This window comes from Thalassophryne amazonica, chromosome 13 (assembly GCF_902500255.1).
Source record: "Thalassophryne amazonica chromosome 13, fThaAma1.1, whole genome shotgun sequence".
In the NCBI taxonomy this organism is placed as follows: domain Eukaryota; kingdom Metazoa; phylum Chordata; class Actinopteri; order Batrachoidiformes; family Batrachoididae; genus Thalassophryne; species Thalassophryne amazonica.
Window position 1 is genome coordinate 88,302,025 of NC_047115.1, and position 6,545 is coordinate 88,308,569.

Genomic DNA, 6,545 nt, shown 5'->3' on the forward strand with positions numbered 1-6,545 from the left:
GTGTACCTTAATCACATTTAAATTAGGAAAACGAGTTTGCAAATCAGATTCTTCAGCAGCCAATCAGTTGAGATGCTTGTTGGGTCATTGATGCTTGTCTGCAGATTGGTGGCTGCCTGCTGATGTGTTATGTTATGTTTTTTTTTCCCTACGAATCATGCAGTAAATCACGGACTGTATGGGATTTATTTTCCAGCCACAACCTGCAGGAGTACACTGCATTAAGAACTGTGTTGACACTGTCACCGTCAACAAAAGGGTCGGGGTTTTTCCCAACCAGAAGCCCTGGATGAACAGCACAGTCCAGTCCCTATTAAAAAGCCACAACACCGCCTTTAAATCAGGGGACAGGGCCCTGTACAGCGTGGCCAGGTCCGATCTGAAAAGGGGCATCAGAGAGGCCAAGGCTGCCTACAAGAAAAAGATAGAGGACCACTTCGCTGTGAATGACCCCAGAAGGATGTGGCAGGGAATAAATCATATAACCAATTACAGAAGCAGCAATCCAGGAAATACTAGGTCTGACACCTCGCTGGCAGAGGAGCTGAACTGCTTTTTTGCCCACTTCGAAAGAACACAGACCAGCAGCAACTCCACACCCACCACCCTCCAGCACTAGCACACTAACACTTCAGGAACACGAAGTGAGATGTGTGCTGAAGGCGGCCGGCCCCGATGGTGTACCTGGAAAGGTATTCAAAGCGTGCGCTGACCAACTGCTGGAGTTTCTCCCCCCATCTTCAACCTGTCCTTGTCGCAGGCCATCATTCCACTCTGCCTCAAATCTTCCACCATCATTCCAGTCCCAAAGAAGTCAGCAGTGGAGAGCATAAATGACTACAGGCCTGTTGCACTACGCCTGTGGTCATGAAGTGCTTTGAAAGACTGGTCTCTCAGCACAATCAGAGCCTGTCTACCTCCCACTCTGGATCCCCACCAGTTTGCCTACAGGGCAAACCGTTCCACAGAGGACGCTATCACCACAGCTCTCCACACTGCGCTGAGCCACCTGGAGCACCAGGGGAGCTATGTGAGGATGCTCTTCCTGGACTTCAGCTCAGCCTTCAACCACATCATCTCGGAGATCCTGGTCCAGAAACTGACACATCTGGGCATCTCCACTCCCATTTGCCAGTGGATCAAGGACTCCTCACAAACCGCACACAGTCCGTGAAACTTTGCCCCCACCTTTCCTCCACCATCACACTCAGCACCGGTTCCCCTCAAGGCTGTGTACTGAGCCCCCTCCTGTTCACCATTTACACACATGACTGCTCTCTGACCCATCTCTCAAACACCATCATAAAGTTTGCGGATGACACCACCGTGATTGGGTTCATCTTAGGGGGGATGAGACCGACTACAGAGACGAGGTAAACTGACTGACAGCGTGGTTTTCAGCTAACAACCTGCCGCTGAACACCACAAAACAAAGAAATATTCCTGGACTTCAAGAAGAACAGGGCTGACCCAGCCCTGCTCTACAGCCATGTGGACTTTGTGGAAAGGGTCAGTTTCATCAGGTTCCTGGGAGTGCAGCTCTCTGACAGCCTCTCCTGGACTGCCAACAGCACAGTGGTGGTGAAGAAAGCCCAGCAGTGACCCTACTTCCTGAGGGTGCTCAGGAGAAACAATCTGGAGGAGAGGCTGCTGGTGTTGTTCTACAGAGCCACCATCTAGAGCGCCACAGCGTGGTACGGGGGTGCTCAGCAGCAAACAGAGGAGAGCTGCAGAGGGTGATCAAAATGGCACAGGGGATCACTGGTTGCTCTCTGCCCAGCCTGGAAGACATTGCCAGCTCTCGCTACCTCAGCAGAGCTGCCAGCAACAGCAAAGACACATCCCACCTCAGCAACCACATGTTTGACCTACTACCCTCCGCCAAGGGTATAGGTCAATCAAAACTAGGACAAACAGAGTCAGGGACAGCTTTCTCCCCAGAGCGATCACTGCTCTGAACAATAACAAATCACTCTAATCCGCTTCTTTCAAGTTTCTTGTGCAATATCTGTAAACCATGTGCAATATTCCCGTGCAATATGATTCCACAGTTGTATATAATTCTCGTTTCACATTTTACTTGGTCCACATTTTATTTAATTTTACTCTTATGTTTATTTAGTTGTACATATACTCTGAACAATTTATTGTTAAATTTTATTATCTTATATTTGGTTAAAAATTACTTGCACCACGGAAAGCACCTTTTTGGAGTTGCACTCAAATCTCGTTGCAATGCAAATTACAATGACAATAAAGGCGATTCTGATTCTGATTCTAAAGAAATGAGGAAACATTTGCAGGCTCATTCATAGACTGTTTGGACACATTATAATGTGGGTATGAGTAGAGCAGTGAACTGTGAGAATCGTGCACACACTTCTCTGTACTGTTGCAGACAGATTGTGGTTGGTGCAGAATACTTATGCTGGTGTTGCCGACCGAACCGTGCCCTTAAAAATCGGTCCGCCCTGCCTTCACTGCGCATGCGTCATTTTGAAGCTCAACAGCATCATTTCTCAGCATCACCTCGTTTCAACTCGTAGTCATCATTTATCTCAGCGACAGAAATCTGAAGATTTTATACAACAATCATTTCCACAGAAATTCAGCATTATTTCATAATGAAGACGGTGGAAGCGATCACATCACCACAGCTGCACATCAGCCTGACGTGCAGTTGCGCCTACGTCATTTCAGAGCATCAGCAAAACTCACATCGTCTCATTTACTGCTTAAAACAGGCTTGTTTCTGCTTAAAAATGACTTCAGAATGATTTAAAAGGTTTTAATTTGTCATCTGATGGTTTATAATCACATTATTCCCTTTGATTGGTTTGGGTGTAGAGAGTCAGACTCAGATACTGCTGTGGTCCCAAATGATGCATGTGCAGTGAAGACAGGGCAGACCAATTTTTAGGGGGAGACCGTTGGGTCTGTGACACCGGTCAGGATCTTGTGGTCAGTCTACAGTCACCTATGCATGGGTTTATTTAACACGCTGACAAATACCTGGTCCTTAACAGATCTTTAGCCTGGTCTGATGGTTGGGAAATCTCAGTTGATTAGGGTCTGAGGAGTTGTTGCAGCATATCAAAAAGTGGACCAGATGTGACATCCATCAAAAACACACTGCGAGCAGCTTCAGCAGCTCGCAGTGTGTTCCTACTCAAAAAACACCGTCGCGTGCACGAATCGTCGCACCGGGATCGCGCAAGCCTGCCTGTTGGCGTGATGTTTTGTGGTGCTCTCATACGAGCTCTTTCGCGTGAGTCGCCCTGAGTTGTACATATTCTCACTATGTGTGAAGTGGCCCTTATTGTTCAGGATTTTTTTTTTAAATATAAACATTTCATCATTTTTAGTGATTATTTGTGCACATTTTTGGTGTCACCTACACTTTAAATTGAGGGAAAAATCATGAATGGGTAAATAAATGTGTAATTTGTGCGTCAGCCACTTCATCTGACTGATGATTGCTGATTGCATGAGGGTTTTTCTTTTTGCTGCACATTTTTGAAATGCATACCTTCTTTCCTCCTCAGATAATAAGTATAAGCATCAAGTCAAGTTAACAGTGGCTTTTCTGGCCAAACATACAATGTCATCTTTTGTGGTGATTTGCTGTAAGAGCCTGTGTGTAATTATTTAATTCAGGCTTAGTAGCATTTTTTGTGGCCTGAGGCTTTTTAGAAAAATATTCTAGACTTGGTGCTGAGACTCAAAGTGCTACACCCAGACTTTTTCTCATTCCAGGATTAATAAGAAGGGCAAGAGGTAAAACAGTGTAGGGGAAATAATGAAATTTGAAGCAGTTATTTGGCCTGTATTAGATGTGGTTCACTGGAGATCCTGCAAACACTTCAGTGGTCCTAAACAAACACGACTTTTACATCCTGCACATGGATACTTCATCAGGGCTGTGCAGCTTTTTCCCCTTCATAGCCCAAAAGCATTTTGGCTCCACGGCCTGGACCCCGAAGGTGTCACATCCCGCAGAGGACATGGGAACTAAATTCTTCACTGTGTGAGCTCTTTGGGCAGTGAGACCATCTCTTCAAATTAAATGACATGTAGTGAGCAGATTTGTGACCATGACGGTGCACGTGTCCAAAGACCACTGGCCAAAGCACTGTGACCCCTAAAGCCCCAAGGAGCCTTTACTGGGTTTAAGCAACAGGTTTTCATGCAGGCATGCTCCCTTCTCTTCATATTTGACTTTTCCTAAGTTATGACATCAGTCAGCTTTGGCATTAAAGACTTCTCCTTCTCCTTTCCAGTGTAGCCTGTAATTATACATTAACAGAGCACTCACTGGTGAAGGGGCAGCAGTTTTCTGGTGTCACACTCTCCTAGTTGCAAGAAAACAGGGAGAACTGGTGAGGACCCAAAATGCAGCGAGACAGTTAGCTGAGTGAAAGAAGTAACGGCGTATTGTCCAAACAACAGATAAAGCTATGGGAGGTGGTAATGGATGGCGTGGAAGAGGATTGGACGGTAGGGAGTACAACCGGTCGGCTAGTGGAGCTGTGGCACAAGGGGTCAATGAAATGAAAATAGATAAGCACATGGAACAAATAAACAAGAGGACAATTGTACCAGGCAGAGAGTGGAATAATGTGACGGCTTCCTCGCTCAGCCAGACCTTAAGATGATGCTGCTGATTACTGACAGGTGTGCTGCAGCTGCAGCTGTGTCACAAAATCAGTTCCACTGGATGAGAAAGAGAAAAACAATAGAGAAAGGAATCACTGGCCACAACTCTGAACTGCAACACTTCTCCCTCTGTACAAGGGTAGAAGCGCTGGCAGTGCACGCAGCCATGGTCCTACGTGATGCAGATGATGAGCAGCAGGCACACATACGCTTTGGGGTGACATGGGCCTGAGTCCTGCTTCTTCCAGCTGTCTGACATGTTGCTTGTGGGACAGAGTAGGAGTGTGCAAGGGGAAGAGCAAATGATGGATCTGGTGATTTGCCTCAGTGTTATTGTTTTGGTGGAAGATTCTGAATGTTATGTGGCTGCTGTTGGCATTAATTATTTCCCCTGCAGATGCAGCAACAGTGGAGAAGCAAGGAGATGTCTGCAGACAGTTTTATTTGCTAAGAAGGACTTGCTGATCTGGGACCACTGAACCTTCCAAGTTTTTCTGCGAGGGAAGGGCATGTGAAAAAAAATCCGAAAATGAATTTTCCAGATTTCAATAAAAAGTGGAAGAGTTTCCCTTTCTCTGTGACAGGGAAATGTGCAGAGGTTCACTGTGTTTTATCCTTTGATAGATCCACACCCTGAAGTAAATCCCCTCAGCTGTTTGCACAACTGCTGCTGAAAATCCATGAAGTGTGAAGGTTAATTTATGAATTGTTGGCTGTTACTGTGAAGTATTTTCCCCCCTGCCAAACTCACCAAAGCAGAATGATTTTGGCGGCAGAGGTTTGTGAGGGCTGCCTGGCTGTGAACGCGACTGGACATGCTCCACTGACAATGCAAACAGCCTTTTCACTTTCCTGTCACCATATCTGCACAAGAACCTGTGACGTCAAAGTGGATTTTATTTTGCACCAGGTGGAAATGTCACACATACTTGACACCAGCTGCACAATTCATCAAGAAAATTGCGAGTGAATCAGTGGGGGCTGGCCCTCCCAGATGTGGAGGGGAAAAATTATAAATATATATTTTTTAAAAGTATTATCAGTGTCAGTTTTACTTGATAGTATGTGCCCACATGTAATCTGAATATTAAAACATTTCCACGTTCCACATTTCCGTGTTGCTAAGGAAAATAATAAATATTTGGCCAATCAGCATCACCAAATTTAATGGCTTGGGTCACCCCTGGATTTATCAAAGTGCTGCTGTTTTGGCAGAAAACATAATCCCCACCGATGTTTGGGTTATATATATCTATATTTTTTTTTACAGAAATTCTAAGTCAGCCACTGAGTTCTTATAGTTAGACTAAGTCAAGTTTAGCAAAGCATTTAAATAAGTGGTTTTGTATACTTAATTTGCTTTGTCCTCTACACTGTTAATTATTTTAACCAATTTAATTTAATGGTTTGATGCTATTCGGTAGCTGAATTATTTAATTTAAGTTATTCTATCTTATTTATTTTGCCTCATCCCACTCAGTAATGTTCATGCAAATTATTACCTTAATATTTCACACTCATAGTCTCTCTCTCTCTCTCTCTCGGCTGGTTGCCTGTTTGCTCTCTCATCTGCCGGTGCTGGTCTCGCTCTCTCATCTAGCCTCGCTCTCTCGCGCTGGCTGGTTGATGTCTCTCTCTCTCGCTCTCTCTGGCTGTTTCCTAGTCTCTCCCCTGCTCGCTCCCTCTCCGTCTCTGGCTGGTTGCTGTCTCGCTCTCTGCTACATCTCTCTCCTCTCTCTCTCGGTCTCCTCGCTCGTCGTCTCTCTCTCCTCTACATCTCTCTCACTCTCTCTCTCTCTCTCTCTCTCTTGGCTGGTTTGCTGTCTCTCTCTCTCTCTCTCTCTCTCTCTGCTGGTTGCTGTCTCTCTCCTCCTCTCTCTCTGTCCTCT

General features: G+C 45.5%; 1 protein-coding gene and 1 long non-coding RNA gene across 2 annotated transcripts in view; one reads left to right on the forward strand and one right to left on the reverse strand.

Moving 5' to 3' along the window:
- The window catches only part of LOC117522995 (collagen alpha-1(XIII) chain-like), a 407,773-nt gene that overhangs the window by 197,632 nt on the left and 203,596 nt on the right, over positions 1-6,545 (forward strand). The window lies entirely within an intron of this gene.
- The window catches only part of LOC117523666, an 11,855-nt gene continuing 7,770 nt past the window's right edge, over positions 2,461-6,545 (reverse strand). Inside the window, exons 2-4 of the long non-coding RNA XR_004564575.1 lie at positions 5,319-5,323; positions 3,395-3,399; positions 2,461-2,539 (exon numbers count right to left, since the gene is read on the reverse strand). This is a non-coding gene — a long non-coding RNA (uncharacterized LOC117523666). The remainder of the gene's footprint in view (positions 2,540-3,394; positions 3,400-5,318; positions 5,324-6,545) is intronic.